This window comes from Gossypium hirsutum, chromosome D06, assembly GCF_007990345.1.
Source record: "Gossypium hirsutum isolate 1008001.06 chromosome D06, Gossypium_hirsutum_v2.1, whole genome shotgun sequence".
Lineage (NCBI taxonomy): Eukaryota > Viridiplantae > Streptophyta > Magnoliopsida > Malvales > Malvaceae > Gossypium > Gossypium hirsutum.
In genome coordinates, this window is record NC_053442.1 from 13,202,938 (window position 1) to 13,221,947 (window position 19,010).

The window sequence follows — 19,010 nt, forward strand, 5'->3', positions numbered from 1 at the left end:
TCCAATTGACCCTAATGCAGGCAACTAATTAGCATGCGAAAACACCTTTCGAAGCATCTCAAAAATCAAAAGGCCACAAAAAGTAAGACAAAAATAACAAGGACCCCTTTAAACTTGCAATAGAAACACTAGAAGTAGAAATACAACTAAGAAAAGAAACAAAAGAAACCTGAATTTCACTCTAACGGTAGAGCTTGTTGGGGATCAACCCCTGTAAACAACAAGATAGTAAAACTAGAGAATAACGAACATAAATATTTTACGTGGAAAATCCCCACTAAGTGAAAAACCACGGGCAAATGAGGCTCTGGCTTTTCACTGAACAACAAACAATAAGTACAACGATGGAGAGAATTCAACCCAAGCACAAAGATCAAATCCCAAAAGAAACCCAAATATCCCAAATGAAAAAGCTCTTTCATAAAAGCTCCCTAAAAACTCTTTAACAAAACTCACACAAGAGATATATAATGTAAATCGATTATCTAAATCTTATTAATCTAAATAGGGTTCCAAAGCCCTTCATATATGTTTGGAGCGTAGGTCCAATATGACTGAAATAACCCTATATGAAATAGAGTTCAACTAGGAAAGGAAGTCCTGTTGAGAGTAAAAAAAACGTGGTTGTTTTCTCCAGCACTTACCACGTTGTCCCGACGTGTTCCACCTAGTTTGTCCCGACATCACTAGTGGTTTATTTGGTGCTGAAGGTGTCGCATTGTCCTAACATGCTCTACCTAGCTCATCCAGACGTCACCTGTCGTCTTAATGTCCAAGACCACCTCGTCCTGACATCATGTAAATTTCTGCTCTTCTTTGGTTTCTTGTCGATTTTTGACTTAAGTGCCTGTAATGTATCTGATAAATGCAAGGCATACTTCACAAATCTTCACCCTGATTCGTATTTATCATGATTCCTTTTCGAAAGCCCACCATGAGCCTATCTCGAGCTTTGCCAGATTCTAACTGAGTTTAAGCTCTACTTGAACTTTGAAACCAGAAGATTTTTAATCTTTGTTTTATGCACTACCAAATCAAAACTAACTCGAGTTTTCTTCTCATGAGCACAATACTTTGTTTTTCCAATTCCTACATATGAAAGAGAACCTCTCTTGTCCAAAATGGTGATACATTTTTCGTTTGTATGACCAAGTTGTTTATGCCTCAACTGAGTCGAATCTGAATTTTTAACAAACGAGGAACTTACAGTTTTATCCTTTTCCATTGCTCCTTCCAGAACATAAAGACTACTTGTCTTTCAACCTCTCATCAAAACTAGAGCACCATAAGATACCTTAATGTCGTTTGACTCGATGTTGATTCTATAACCTTTTGAGTCCAAATTTCCCAAGGAGATAAGATTTCTCTTTAAATCAGGCACATGCCTAACATCTAATAGTATTCTGATTGTCTTGTCATGTATCCTAATCTGAATAATACCAACACCAATTACCTTATAAGATGAGTCTATTCCCCATGTACATAAATCCACCTTCAACTGAACTTTATGTAGAGAACTAGTCCCTTATTGTGACACATGTAGAAAGAACACCTCGAATCCAAGATCCATTCGGACGTAAGTTTGGAGCTTTCACTCGTTGACACCAACAAGAAATTATCACCCTGTTCTTCGGCCACAGTAGGATTGGCTACCTCAACCTTCTGGTCTTCATCTTAGTCGCTCTCAATAGCCCACCTACTTTTGTATTTCAAACTATAGCATTCCATCTTTATGTGACCCAAATTTTTGCAATAGTTGCATCTTTTATCACGATTCCTCGATTTTGACCTTGACCTAGACAATTTCCTACCTCTGTCAACCAAAATTGAGGCTTTTCCATTAGATTTTCTACTTGAGCCTAATTCATTATCGAGTTTTTCTTTGCTAAAAAAATTTCCATTCATATCCTCAAATGATTATTTATCTCTGCCATAAATCAAGGTCTCCTTGAAAGTTTTAAATGAATGGAGAAAATAGCACATCAATAACATAGCTTGATCTTCGTTATCTATGTTAACCTCAACGTTCTTCAAGTCAATTAGAAGTGTAATAAAGTCACTACTGTGAGCCCTAATGGATGTTTTTTCATCCATACAAAACGTGTACATGCGTTTCTTCAATACCAATCGATTGGCCGACAAATTTTTCATATAAAAGGGTTTCTAATTTCATCCATAAAGTAGAAGTTGTTTTCTCTGTAAGTATTTGTAAACTCTAAATCAGATAGATTTTTATAGTTGTTTATGGCATCTTTTTAGTTAAAAAATTATGCTAATCCAGAATATTTGATATTTAATTAGGTGAATTTTGTTTATATTGAGACAATGGGCATGATTTAGAAAATTACGCAAATTTATGCTTTTACAAATTAAATTTTTGCATAATTTAATTATTTCATGTGACATAATAATTTACTTTATCTAATTGTTACAGTGGGACCATGGAGTCAATAAGTTGAGAAGCTTATTTATTAATTATACATGTTCATGAGCTCCATTTCACCTTAGTTGATCCAGTTAAATTTGATTTAATTAAAAAGAAAGTTTGACAACTATTTGGGTCACAAAACCATCCAAGTAAGGGGAAAAGAAGCCTAATTCAACAAGGACATATGAGCAATCCAAAATCAACTTTTGGAATATTTATTCAGAGGTCCTTACACTTGTTAAACAATTAAAAATCAGCTCCCAACAAACATCGGAGAAAGTCCAACCTTGCTTGATTCATGCATGAAATCACGCATGAATCAAGCAACCACCAACCTTCCTCTCCACATTTCATACCCAGCCAAGTGAAAGAGATATTCAAGGGATGGTTCGGCTATTTTTAGCAAACCTCTAAGCATCCCTTCAAGAATAAACAAGCTTTCCATTTCACAACATCCATCATCCCTCACTTCGTATTCTATCATATGTTCTCTCATCTCCTTACCTCTCTCTCTCACGCATAGACCATCCATTTTTCCCTTTCATTTAGCTAGCAATTCCTTGAGAAAATTCTCTCTTGGTCGGCCACCGTGAGGAGCATTTTATAAAGGAGTAATTAAGAGAACCGGAGGAAGCCACCGCGATTAATTTTCGGAGGATTGAGGAAATTATTGAAAGTTTCTTCTTCCTTAATATTTATTGTTGTTCATGTTATTCAACATGTTTGCAATTTGATCTATTGTTTTTCATTAACGATGGTAGCTTAATTTTGTTTAGCTAGAATGATTACATTAATTTGATGAAGTTCATTTGATGTATGTTCATGATGTTTTGTGCCTCAATAATTTATGCTTTCAATTAAAATCATGCATATATTTCATTTATTAAAATTTGATTGAATGTATTAGAATTAGTTGATCAATCCTAGCCAGATAACAATTAATGGACGTAATAATTGAAAGGTGCATGATTAATTTAGATCCTAGCCCAATTAAATTAAAGGTTCCTAATAACTCGAGAGAGCTCTATTACCTAATCCATCCCTGTTACTTTACATAGACTCTAAGAAACCCTTAGCTAAATATAATCATGGTAGTATGCATGTTTTTCTAAGTAAAAGATTCCGAAAGGACTTAATACTAGTTTCAAAGTTAATGATAGATCGAGTTGACATGGAATATTTTTCGGAACATTATTAACATGATGAAAATAAATTAAGTCAAATGTTGTAATCATTCTAGCCTATTCATGTTATTGTTGTTGAAGCTTGTGAATTTGCTGCTAAACCCATCTCATACATTTTAATTATTCATCACACTTAGGTTAATTTCCATTTAGGATAATTTTGCATCTAGTTATTTATTTTTACATCTATCACTAGAAATTATTGTGTTTTTCTCACCAATTTGTAAAAATTTAATTTTGCAAAATATTGATTAACATATTCATTCCCTGTGGACGCGTTACAGTATTTCCTGTAGTACATTATTTGTGAGGCATAACTAAATCGTAGATGAAGCTTTTTCATCAAGCTCTTCCCATTCTAATTTTTCCATAGCTTTAGGTTTTTTCCTGGTAACAACCTTCTTTAGGTCGTTCTGAACTAGAAGTGTTGTCTTTTAAACCTACCACAAACTGAAGTTTGTGATCCTATTAAACTTCTTAATATTGAATCTCATTGTCATCATTCTGAGCTTAGTCAATCTTCAGAAGCGTAACCTGAGTACTGATACCAATTTATTAGGAATCGACCTGTGTAAAAAATGAGGTAGTAAAAGTAGAGAAGAATAGATACAATATTTTACGTAGAAAACCCTCACTGAGGGGAAACCCACGGGAAAAAGAGACTTTGGTTTTTCACTAAACAACAAACAAAGAGTACAACAATGGAGAGTATTCAACCCAAACACAAAAATCAAACCCTAAAAGAAACCAAAATATCCCAAATGCAAAAGCTCTCTCAGAAACGCTCCTTAAAAACTCTTTAACAAATCTCACACAGGAGATATATAATGTAAATCTGATTCTTTAACTCTGACTAATCTAAACATGGTTCCAAAGGCCCTTTAAATAAGCTTGGGACATGGGTCCAATATGATTGAAATAACCCTGTAGGAAATAGAGTTCAACTGGGAGAAGAAGTTCACATGGTTCTTTTCTCCAACAGTTATCGCGTCGTCTCGACATACTCTACCTAGCTTGACCCGACGTCGCTACTAGTTCATTGGGTGCCAAAAGCGTCACGTTGTCCCGACATGCTCTACCTAACTCGTCCTGATTTTACCTTTTTTCTTAACATCCGAGACCTCATCATCCTGAGGTCGTTTAGATTTATGCTCTTCTTCGATTGCTCATCGATTCTCGACTTAAGTGCCTACAATGTATCCGATAAATGTGAGGCACACCTTACAAGCTTTACTCTACAACTCAGCACTATTTTTGAAAGCCAAAACCCAAGTCTCTCACTACCTCTATCACCTCACATAGTTTTCTCACCATTGTTATCCCATTTCTATTGTTGCAACATGAAAAGCCAATACAACCTTCACCATTCAGGACCAAAACTTAGACCTAAAAAACAATAAACAATAAGAAATAAATAAATGATGAAAATAAAAAAGAAAAAGAAAGAAAGGGAATAGATACAAATCATTTTAGGTTTGACCAATTAAAGGAGTTTAGGTTTTGTGTTTGTTGATCTTAACCATTAAATTTTGGTTGACGGTGAGATTAGACACATCAAAAATAGGATATGATCTGACGATCAGTAATAAAGATCAAAACCAAAAAGGTTCAAAGATTTGGTCTTCATTTGGAGATTTTTGGAAATATTTTTAAAAGTTACAAACAAAGATAGGGCAAATGAGAATGAGATATTCATTTTAATGGCCTTTGATTAGAGCTTTGTGTTATGGGACAAAATCAGAATTAATGAAAATGGTTCGTAGAAACAGTTAGATGAAACGGGGTGTATTGGATAAGTGGCTTAGTCGGTAATGGTTATATTGTTTTGTAACAAACTCTTAAACCAATTTCCTTATTGTTTTTTCTTTATTTTATTATGTTGTGTAGAACCAAAAAAGGGTAAGAAGAGTATATTTCTTCCTGATTTCTGTTATCTTATATTCCTTCTATCTTCTATTCTCTTTGTTTTATTCTAAAGTTTTTAGAGCCACATCAAAGGTATCAGAGCCATGACTACCTTTGTGGCTAAGGAAAGAGTCACCACACCCTACAAAAGGAAGTTACTTTTTTATAGTAAGAGATTACAAAGATGTAGGGGGAACTGTCTTTCTTGGATACTAGATTGGAGGTGAAAATGGAGGCTAGATCCCACAACCCTTTTTGGACCCTAGTCATACCAATTCTCATCGATATCCTTCAAGAATACTTCAGTATAAGCCTTACAAGCTCATTGTCCCCGTTTTGATGGTTTAAATTTCAGAGGTTAATGGTCAAAGCTTGAGAAATATTTTGCAACTGAAGGCATACCAGAGGGTGACAATGTATGCACAGTGATTCTGCATTTGGAAGGACATGCTTTGGATTGGTTGAACATGCTGAAATGATTAAGTTATGCCAACAGTTTGAAGGAACAGTTTCAATAGAGTTTGTTCAAGAAACCCATGTCAGAATTGGTGAATTTGAAGCAAGTTAGATTAGTCGAACAATACCATGATCAGTTTACAAGTTTACTAAACCAATTACATCTGCTAGAACCATATGCTTTAAGTGTTTTTGTTAGTAACTTGAAGCAGGAGATTAGTTAGTACCTACAGTTGTTTAGGCCTCAAACCTTAGTAGAAGGGTTCCATATTGCCATACAAGTGGAGGGTATCCTTTATACCTCTCAAAGGAAGGGTTTCTTCAATGCATCTAGATCCATTAACCGATTTAGGTCTACAACTAGCTCTTTTGTGGTACCACCTAAGTCAATGTTATCACCTGCTCAGGGGGCAATCACCAACAAGCTTCTACTAATTCCAGTGGCTCTCGAAGTCATTCCAAGGGTTTATAGTTATTATTTTAATAAATTTTAGTTTAATCAAAGTTAAAATAAAGTACATAAAAACTTAAAACATAAAAAATAAAACATCATCTTCTTCATTTTGTTTCTCTCTCATAGAAAACACCATTGTTGGTAGACAAGGTAGTTCGCTCATGCTTAGTCCTTGTATGAAAGTGAATTTGAAGCCTGTTTTTAGTAAATTTTGTGTTTTTGATATTGTTGTAGCTTAATTTAGCTAGCACAAGGACTATTTTGTAATACTGTCAAAGTTTTGAAAAGTGACCATTGTTGTTTTTAAAGGTTTTTGTATGTGAACGGTTGAGTTTGAAGCTTGATGTTGAAATAGGACTATTTTGTAAAATGAATTTGAATAGTTTTGAGTTTAGGGATTAAAATGATAATTTGTTGAATTTGGCATGAATTTCATTTAAATTTCATTACTTGTGAGCTTTAAAAGGATGGAAATGAATTTTTCTTCAAGTTTTAGTCTTAATTGTAAAAAATAAGCTTGTTTCGGTTTTAGGGAAATTTTGAAAAATTTTAATAGGAGGTCATATGCATTAAATTAAATGTTATAAGGTAATTAAGACTGATAAATTGAAATAAATTATTTTATAGATAAAAAATCGGTAAATGATCAAGGAAAAAAGAAAATTACAGATGAGTCCCTAACACTCCTATCTTTGTTGTTTTCCCCTAGTAAGTTTACATGGTATAGTCCCATGCATTTTGTAATGTTTATATTGAATTGTATATATAAGGAATATTTGAATGTATGCCTAAATGTTGCAAACTGGTATAAAGTGAGAAAAATGACTGGATTGAAACGTGTTATTCTATTATATGTACTGAGCTCGGATGAACATTGCATAGGATACAATTGGCATGGTAATATGTTATTTTGTGCAATGTATGCGTTTGATATGTGACAAAATGATGATAAATAATATATTATTATACATTGAATGTACCGAAATCCAACATTTGTTGCTGATTACTGAGTTATATTTACAATGATTCAAATGTGTTTTTGGGGGAGGATGTGATACCTATGGGTTTGGCACTTTGTGCCCAGGCATGTTTCTAGAGGGATGTTAGCCTTCGAGCTTGGCACTCAGTGCCTAGGTGTGTTCTGGTGTGTTTTGGGTGGATAACCGAGTATCTTTATCTGTTTATGGGCTGAATCATAATTGTTAAAAGATAAAGTGACTAGTAACTGGTGTATTGTGATAAAATCTTGATGAATGACTTGAAAATATTTTTATGCTTATTAATATGTTAATTTGATTTGGTATTGAATCAACTTGTATAATTGAAAGGTTATATGGCTTGTATGTGATGAACTCACCTTTCGATATGGTTGTGGTGACAAGCTAAATGTTCTTGTAATTAAACTTTAATAATAAGGTATGTTATATTGTTTTGAACTTGTGAACATACTAAGCTCAATTGAAGTATACTTTATTTTATTTTCCTATTTCTTGTAGTTATCATTTTGTGAAATCTAACAATCGAATCAACTTGAAGATCACACTATCTAGCCATCTTTTGATGGACTTTGAAAACATTTTATTTCTGTTAAATGGCATATAATAGGAGTGATTTATATATACATAAGTGTTTTGTAAAAGTAAGTATGTTTTGTGATTGCACAAAGGATGTGTGCTTGTTGGCTAAATGATGTGGTTGCTCATGACTTGATATAATAATTTTGAATATGGTAAATGAGCTTGGTATGCAATAGAATGAGATAAGTTTTTGGTTAGTCATAATATGTTATGGAACAATTGGATAGGTGAGATTTTGCTTGGAATATATGGCATAATGGTTTGATATTTGGTTTGATTGTTATAGACATGTTAAGTGCATTTTTTCTTTTGGTGTCAATTGCATGGATGGAAATACTTTGATATATGGCTAATGGTTGATGATAGAAGTTATTGAATTTTTTATGTTTCATAAGACATTTTTTTAGTTATGCCCAAACTTGGTATGAAATAGGAAGCACTTTGGTACTTGATATTGTTTGTGATAGTGTCTTATGGCATATTGGTTAGAACTAAGAAAATGACATATTTTGGTATATTTTTGGTGTATTTTGAATAGGTTATTGAATGGTTAATTGCATGCTTGTAGCTTGAGTAAACAATTGATTGTGTGAATTGGTTTTATAAGGTACATTTTGGCACACATGGGCTAACAAACGACTGTGTGTCACACACTGGAAAGTGACATAGCCATGTGCTTTGTATGGATAGTGTGATTATTAGTAGACACGATCTCAGTCTCTCACACGGCCTGGGGTCGTGTGAATGTTTGCAAAATTTTACATTTAGGTCCACGCAGTCTAACTTTATTACACAACCTAACGACAAAGCCGTGTGACCTTATTATACATGGCTTTAGCTTGTGACACGGTTTGGATACACGACCATGTTATCTAGCTCTACACAACTTCATCCAGTCACATGGCCTCGCCACATGAGTGTGTGACCCTAGTTTACAAATTTTCCCCATTTTTTGTTAATTTTTTATGTAAGTCCCTCTTTGATTTATGTTGAATTTAAAAGCTTCCCTAAACTCGATTTAAGTTTAAATTTGTATGAAAACCATGTTTGTTTGAATGTTTAAGATTTGATGCGTGATTTGTTCAATTTTTAAATTAAATTCACGTGTTCCAATTCTGTTGATTACTGTAGAATTCTGTAATTCGATTTCGATGATAGGGATGGATGAGGGCTGTTACAACTTTCCTATGAAGCACCAGTGGTTAGCTACGTGTATCATGGTCATGACTTCTACTGTAACAGCCTATTTTCAGTGAAATCAGAACAGTGGTTTTATGACCATAAATTTGATAAGTAAATTATTATTTTATTATTATTTTAATGTCTATGGGATAGTAGTAAGGACGTATGAAAATTTCGTTAAGAAAGTTTGATGTTTGCGTGTTTAATTAAGTGAAAAAGACTAAATCGTAAAAGGTGCAAAAATAAAGTTCTATTAGTAAAAAGGGTCAAATGATTATGAAACTTTAAAATGAGAGGACTTAGATTTTAATTAGACCATTCAAATAGTTAGTGGACTTTTATGGACATAAATTAAGTGATTTGTAAGTTAAAATGTAAGGTTAATAAAGTAATTTAATTAATAAGTTAAAGTAAATTAAGTAAAAACCATTGTATCATCTTTGTCAAAGTTCCTTCCACCAAAAATCAAGAGCAAAAATAGCCATAGCTAGGGTTTGGAGTTTTGGCAACTACCATTACTTGCATGTAAGTGATTCTGATCCCATTTTTAATGATTTCTATATTTTTGAAGTCGTTGTAGCTTAATCTAGCTAGCCCGGGGATCAATTTGTAAAACTGTTAAATATCTAAGGTTTTACCATGAACGGTCTTGTGTGATTCTTGATGTTTAATGGTAGATTAAGAGTCCTTGTTGATAAATAAACAAGGTTTGTATAGTGATTTTTGATGAAAATTGTATTTAGGGACTTATTTGTAAAAATGATAAAAGTTCAAGTTAAATCTATGAAATGATGATTTTATGAGTTGATATAGGTCCCTAGAGAAATCAGCTAGCTTGAGAAAATGATGAAAATGCTTAGAGTTAAATTTATGAGCTTAAGGACTAAATTGTAAAAAGTTAAAACATTAGGGGTAAAATAATAATTTTGTAAAATATGAAATGTGGACTAAATTGAATGCTAGGGATATTAAATGGGTTAAATTTTTCTATTTAGATCAAGATAGACCACGTACGGATCTAGATCGGGGAAAAGTTAAATCCTTGAATTAGTTGATCTCGTTTCTACGCCCTAGTCGTCGAGATAAGATCGTATGTATGGATTATTATGTTTATGTTGTTTTAATTATATGTTAATATGTATTTCAAATGCTGTTGAACAACGTACATCCAAAATCATGCTATGACGGTTAATGACTCTCAGTTGAACCTTAGGAATTTGTAGGATACAAATGACATGTCATTAAGGATTTCATGTTTCGGGTGCTGGTCTTGAATGTCTTACCGATTGCTGAGCTCCTGCATTTGTTGCGGATACTCCACAACTCGTGTGATCAGTATCGTGTAGCTTACATTCTAACCCACAGCTCATGTGAGTAGGCCCATTTCACAGCTTGTGTGAGCAGCGATGTAAAGGAAAGGTTACGGTTATATTCTTAAGCACACTTCGCCCAAGTATCCGATGATATTCTAGTTGGTTCAACGGGCAATGAAAAAGATTGGAAAGGTAAGATTTCATATGGTAATATGTTATGTTCATGGAAAGGTTGAATGATACAAATGCTATATGTTCACATGGAAATGAATTATCATATGTTTAATTCAAGTGAATTATGTAGGAATGCACTAACATGTGTTGATGATGGTGCTTAGGCTTGTGCTAAGCTTGTGGTTGGATTACATTATGCCTATACTTAATTTTATTCAGATGATTGGGTAAGGTACGTTTCATGTTTTACGAACTTACTAAGCATTATATGTTTACTTAGTTTCTTTTCTATGTTTTATAGATTATCGAAAGCTCGATCAGTTTGGAAGCTTGTATCACTGTATCCAATATATGTATCGGTAGTTTTGATGTTTTGGTCAAGGTTATAATGCATGTATAGGTGGACTTGTATTTGTATATAGTTGAATGTTAGTTAATGATTATGGCATGTATAAGTTGCTTGGATTTGGTTCCTTTTGATGCTTGCCAAACTATATCATTTTGGGTACTTGTGATGCATGAATGGTATGGTTCAAGTAGCATGTTTGTGATGAAGAATTAATGGTCATATTTGTGGCATGATTTGTTAGAAGTTGAATTGTGTTTGATGATGAAAATGTGATCAATTATTGGTATGTTTAGGTAAGTTGTGGTTGAATGCATTTGAGGTGCCTTGTATGCAAATTGGTTGAATGATCTTGGAATATTGAATTGATCATTTCATGTAGGTTTTGGTCATGTTTTGATGCCTTGATTTTGTATACTAAAGGCCTTTAGGTGGTTGCATGAGTTGGTGTTGAAAATAGTTTGATTTTGGGCAAATTTATGTCCACACAGCCTGAGACACGGACGTGTGATTCAGCCATGTGTACACGGACGTGTGGGGCTATTTCGAAAGTTACACAATGTAACACTCCTAACCCGTATCCATCACCAGAATAGGGTTATAGAGCATTACAGGATAAACGTAACATAAACACATACATTTTCAAACATTAATACAAACATAACATAACCCATTCATATACATGCATATTGTCCCTTAACCAAGCCCTCGGGGTCCTAGAAATACTTTAGAAAAAATTTGGGACTAAATTGGAAACATTTGGAACATTTAAGAAAAAGTTGGAAAAATTGAACTGCAGGGGTCACACAGCCGTGTCCCAGCCCGTGTCTGTGCCCATGTAACTTTCGAAGTTGGGTCACACGACCAAGCCACATGCCCGTGTGCCAGGCCGTGTAGCAGCCTGACTTGTAAACCTTAAAACCTATAGGGGACACACGGTTGTTTCACATGGCCGTGTGTCACACACGATTGAGTTACATGCCGATGTCTCATGCCGTATGGACATAAAATTATTGGCCAAAATCAAGTCATTTCCATCACCCAAATCAAGCATGTACCTAAAAGCATTTTGTGGACAATCTCAAAGCTTCAATACCTTACCAAAACATGCATAAAATGACCAATTCAATAGACCATTATCATACAACCAATATGCCATACAAGGCACCTCAATTACAATCATTCAAACATACTTAAACATGTACACTTACCATATCTCAATCATTCATATATAATTCAATACCACTTCCAAAATATACCATAATTATGAACATTAGAACTTTCACATGAACATACCATTTTGGTCACTCAAACATGCATCATAACTTAGCCATATTAACACATACCAATAGGGCATCAAAAGTACCAAAATGTACATCAACCAAAATAACATATACATGCCAAACTTATCAACTAACATTCAAACACAAGTCCACCTATACATGCCACTATAACCTTGGCGAAAACATCAAAAACTAAGAAATATAATCGTTGGATAGTGTGATAGATCTTTGATGAGCTCCCAAACCAATGGAGCTTCTGATTATTTATAAAATATAGGAAAGAAAACTACGTAAGCACATAATGCTTAGTAAGTTCGTAAAACATGAACATAACTTACCATTTCAATGCATAACATTAAAATTAAGCATGATAAAATCCAACCATAAGCTTGGCTCAAGCCTAAGCACCATCAACAACACATGTTAGTGCATTGACACATAATTCACTTGAATTATCATAAGGTAAGTTAGATTTAGATGAACATACTACCTTTGAATTCACCCTTTTCATGAACATAGACATACCTTCATTAAACATTTCCATTTCAAACCTTTTCATAGATTCATGACATATTTTCATTTGAACACTTACCATTCCTTTCCTTTTTATACCCATTGAAACATTTAGAATAACATCAGATACGCGGAAAAGCTCACACGAAGTGTGCTAAACATATAACCGGAACTTTTCATTTCCCTTTACATCATTGCTCACACGAGCCGTGAAATAGGTCTGCTTACACGAGCTGTGGAGTATCCGCAATAAATGCAGAACCTGAACCATCGGTAGGACATTCAAGACCAACACCCAAAACATGAAAACCCTAATGACAAGTCATTTATATCCTACGAATTCTTAAGGTTCAAACGGGGTTCGATAATCATCGTGACATTGTTGGATTTACATCGTTTAGTTACACAGAAAATAACTTATTAACATATAGATCAACATCACATTAAAACGTTATTTAATCATACGAACTTACCTCGATAAACAAAGCGTAAAAATGTAGTCGATCAATCTGAAGCTTTTGCATTTCTGTGATCTAAATTCGTACGAGGTCTATCTTGATCTAGATAAATAAATTCATTCCATTTAATACTTCTATTATTAAATATAGTCCATATTTCATTTTTGAAAAAAATACTATTTTACCACTAGCATTTTAACCTTTTTATAATTTAGTCCTTGAGCTCGTAAATTGAAATTTACGCATTTTCATCCTTATTTCATGCTAGCCAAATTCACTAGGGACATCTACCAACTCATAAAAATCACCATTTCATGAATTTAACTTAAAATTTTATCATTTTTATAAATAAGTCCCTAAATGCAATGTTCATCAAAAATTCCTTTACAAAACTTGTTTAATTAACAACACTGACTCATAACCTTCCATCAAACATAAAAAACCGTACAAACATATTCATGGAAAAACCCTAAATCTTTAACAATTTTACAAATTGACCCTCAGGCTAGCTAGATTAAGCTACAATGACTTCAAAAACATAGAAATCATTAAAAATAGGACAAAGTAACACTTACATGCAATGAGAAATGCTAGCCAAATGTTCAAAGTGCAAAAATGGAGGTTTCTTCCTTATTTTCGGTGGGGAAAAATGTTTTTGGAAGATGATACATTTTGTTTCTTTATTTTATTTTACTTATTTATTAAATTACTTTACTAACCTTTAATTTAAACTAAATAAAACATCAATTTCATGCCCATTTTTGTCTACTAATAATAATGGCCTAATTACCATATAAATCCCCTTACTTTAAAGTTTCATAACTAATTGATACTTTTAACTTATAGAACTCTATTTTTTCACCTTTTATGATTTAGTCTATTTCACTTAATTAAACACGCAAACATCAAAATTTCTTAACGAAATTTTAATACGACCCTACTAACATTTCATAGACATTAAAATAATAATAAAATAAAATAATACATGAGATGCTTCAAGCTGGTGCCATAATGGATAGTAACAGTAGCTTTGCTTCTCTCATAATCATGGTAAAAAAAATGGAAGCTGGAGGCTTTGTGTTGACTACAAACAACTCAACCAGCTGAACATCAGGGACATATTTCCTATTCCCATCGTTGAAGAATTGTTGGATAAGTTAGGCCAATCTAGGGTATTCTCCAAGGTAGAATTTAGATCAAGGTACCACCAGATTCAGATGCATGATGCTAACATTCATAAAACAACTTTCAAGTCACATGAACGACATTATGAATTTTTAGTGATGCCCTTTGGCCTTACCAATGCACCATCAGGTTTTCAAGCCCTTATGAATGCAATCTTCAAGCCTTTGTTGAGAAGGTCGGTTCTAGTATTCTTTGATGACATCTTGATGTTTTTAACTACTTGAGAGGAACATTTGGGACACTTGAGGACAATATTTCAGATTCTTAAGCAAGATCAACTGATTGTGAAGCAAAGCAAATGTTCATTTGGTACTAACAAGGTTAAGTACGTAAGCCATGTAATTACCAAAGGAATTGTTCTTATGGATCCAACTAAGGTTGATTGTGTGGCCAATTGGCCAGTTCTTACTTGCATAAGAGACTTGAGGGGTTCCTAGGCCTTTTAGGTTACTATAGGCATTTTATCACACATATGGTATTATAGCTTGACCTCTCACCAATTTACTCACAAAAGGATGCTTTGTCCTGAGATGCACAAGCCACTACAACATTCCAAAAGCTTAAAGAGGTCCTTTTTTAGCACCAGTGCTAGTGTTACCTAATTTTAATCTGGAATTTTATGTGGACACTGATGCTTCTAATTTTAGGGTTGGAGCTGTCTTGCAGCAAAAGGGTCAACCAATAGCATGTTTCAACAAAAGCTTAGGGGTAAGACACCAAGCATTATACATTTATGAGAAGGAAATGCTTGTTGTTTTGTTAGCTATGAGAAAAATGGAATGCCTACCTGGTGGGAAACATTTTAAAATAAGGGCTTATCACCAAATCTTGAGATTCTTGTCAGACCAACAAGCTATAACCCTTTTTCAACAGAGGTGGGTTTCAAAAATGTTGGGTATGACTATGAAGTCATTTAAAGGAAATGATCTTCTAATGTTGTAGCTGATGCTCTTTCTTGAAACAAGTCACTTCTGGAAGGACAAGTATGGCAATTGACTAGCAGCACTGTGGTCTCTAAGTTGTTGGAAAGAGTTCGAACATTGTACCAATCTGATGGCAGATTACACAAACTATATGAATAGGTTCAGCACCAGCCTGTTCAACGACCTAAGTTCATCTGGGATGGCAAATTCATAAAAAGGAATGGTAAATTTGTTGTTGGCAAGATGACAGTCTTAGACAAGTTTTATTCCACCATTTTCATGCTAGCTCTATAGGAGGCCACTCTTGTAGCCAAGCTTCTCGAAAAAGGATGGCTTCTCTACTTTATTAGAAAGGAATGCCTCGATATATCAAAATGTGGGCTAAGGAGTGTCCAATTTTCCAGAGATGTAAAGATGAAATTATAGCCAAGCTTGGTATGTTACAACCCTTACTTGTACCAAATAGAACTTGGTCTTCTATTAGTATGGATTTTCTAAAAGGGCTTCCAAAATCCAAAGGGAATTCTGTCATTCTGGTAGTAGTAGATCACCTTACTAAGTTTGACCACTTTTTGCCATTTAAACATCCAATAAGCCTCGTTGCTGTAGTAGTTAGATGAAACGAGGCTTATTGGATAAGTGGCTTAGTCAGCAACGATTATATTGTTTTGTAACAAACTCTTAAATTGATTTCCTTATTGTTTTTATTTCCTTTATTATGCTATGTAGAACTAGAAAAGGGTAAGCAAGAAAGTAGACAAGTATTCTTCTTCCTGATTTCTCTCATCTTCTATTCATTCTATCTTCTATTCTCTTTGTTTTCTTCTAAAGTTTTTTGAGCCACATCATTCCAATGGCGGGTTGGATGACAGTGGCTAGGGTTGTAATGGGTAGAGAAGAGAGAAAAGAAAAAAGAAAGAGAGAAACTAGAGTTGTTTGTGGGTTGGACCGGATCAAACCTAAATAAATTATTTTTAAACATTTTCTCTATTTAGGCTCAACCTGACTCGAAATATGGACATGGTTTTTTATTTTAAGTTCATCCTCATTTAAATATCGGTAATTTGGGTTTGGCCTGGCCTGGTCCTATTTAAATATGTCTGGTTTCATTTGTCCATCGCTACTGAAAGCTAAATGTATAACAAAAAAATCATGTTCTTCTAAATAATGTTAAGCTATCATCATTTTTGAATGAAGCATTGACTATTCCTTTATTTGAATTTTGAATTACTTAAAATATTTTACTAAACCAATCTTGTCTTAACGTTTCCTTTTCACCCTTCTTATGCATAAGGGCTTGTTTAGTAATGTTTAAAAAAAGCACTTTTAGCTTTTCAAAAGCACTTTTGAAAATGAGAAGCTAAAATTTTTAGCTTTTTCTCTCCAAAAGCACTTTTGGTGCTTAATTACTTTTTCACCCCTACAACAATATAATACTTTTCCTTCTTTTTTTTTCTTGGTGCTTAATTACAAATGTGTTAAAATTATTAATTAAAAATATTTAATGGTTATATTTAAATATTTAAAATATAGTTTATATATTTTAATTAAATTTTATAAATAATTAATATTTATTGCTTAAAAACATTTAAAATTTATATTTCATATATTAAATATTAACAACAAGTTATAATAAATTATTTTTTATATTCTTACTAAAATATAATAATATTAACTAATTTAAATATTATTTAAATGCATATTTGTTACTTGATAATACCATTTCTAAAATGGACATTTTATTAATCAAAAGCACTTTTTGAAAACAATGTTAAACATTCAAATCTTAAACCAAACTTTTCAAAAATACTTCTCAAAAGCACTTTTTCACAACACTTTTTAAAAACACTTTTCAAAAGCATTGCTAAACTAGCCTTTAATTCTTTAAACCTTTAAGTAATCACCTAGGCTAGTTTTATAGTTTTTTTTTTATTTGGTTTAAATGAGTTGGGTCTGGCAAGTGTCTTAGATTTCTATATTCCTTTTAGGAGTTGTTTGGGTTCAGGTTGTGCTCTGGGTTTTGGTTAAGATAGGTTTAGACTATAGATTAAAAACATTTGAATTTGGGTTGGTTTTTATATATTAAAAATTTATGAATATAATATATAATGTATATTTTATATGCAATTGTGTAACAGCCCATTTTTCAGTGGTAACGGAACAGTGGTTTCGAGACCACAATTTTTTGTCGTGTCTACTCATAAATATTATTTATAGAATATTTACGGAGTCGTTAGTGTCATATTAAAATTTGGATTGAAAATTTTAACATTTAGATAGTTAATTTAAGAAAAAAGACTAAGTTGAAAAAGGTTCAAAATCTGGACATAATTGAATTATAATGATTTGATAGTTTAACCATCAAATAAAAGAGGACTTATGAAGTAATTAGTCCATAAAATTTTTGATGGACGGTTAAGGACCTTTTTAATTGTTAATTTATAAGTTTAAATTTAAGGGTAAAATAGTAATGTAATAAAACAAAACTAAAGAAAACTAATTAAAATTAGTATCATCATCTTCCATAAGGAATCAACCAAAAATTAGGGTGTTAAAAGACCATTTTTATCAAGCTTGAGGTTCAACTATGTTCTTTGCTTGCATGTAAGTAATTTCCAACTCGTTTATTGTGATTTTTATGTTTTTGAGATTGTTGCAACTAGGTCCAGCTGACTCGTACCTTCGTTTTTGAATCTGTTAAAAATTTTAGAAGTTGTCATTGATGAATTTTGGTTTTTTTTATGATAGTAATGTGTTTGAAGTTTTGATTGTGGTATTTGGTTGTTGTAAGAAGTAATTTTTATTAGTTTTTTATTTAAGGATTAAATTGTTAAAATGTCAAAATTTCAAGTTTTGATGGTGATTTAGAAGTATAATTGGGACTGTTTTAGGGCCTAGATTATTTGACTATATTTTTTAATTTGACAAAACGGTTAATTTGATTTTTTTTGGGTTAGAGGACTAAATTGCAAAAAGTGTAAAAGTTTAGAGAAAATGTGTAATTAATGAAAAGTTAAGGGCCATATGTATTGAATGGAATGTGAAATGTGTATGAGATTAATATATTGTATTTAATTATTATATAGATCAAGACTTGAATAAAAAAGACAATAACCGAGGAAAGGGGAAAATAGCGGAATAGTCCCTGTGTGTTGACTGGAATTAAATCATAGGTAAGTACATAGTATTTCAATATGTACACAAAATTCTATTTGTATTCTTAAATTATTGTTCTTTAGTTAATATGTTTATAGATAATTAATGTCTGAGTGCACATTCGTGCCCCTGTTTGTACTTCGGTACCCTTGAATGCACATTCGTGCCTCTGTTTGTACTTTGGTACCCTTGAATGCACATTCGTGCCCCTGTTTGTACTTCGGTACCCTTGAATGCACATTCGTGCCCCTATTTGTACTACGGTACCCCTGAATGCACATTCATGCCCCCGTTTGTACTTCGGTACCCCTGAATGCACATTCATGCCCCTGTTAGTACTTCGGTACTCTTGAAGGCATATACATGCTCCTGATTTTATTTTGGTATCTTTGAGAACATTATATAGTTACATAATCTCATCATTTGTATTCTTGAAATTTTAGTAATCAAATAAAATGTGAATCGTGTTTAAT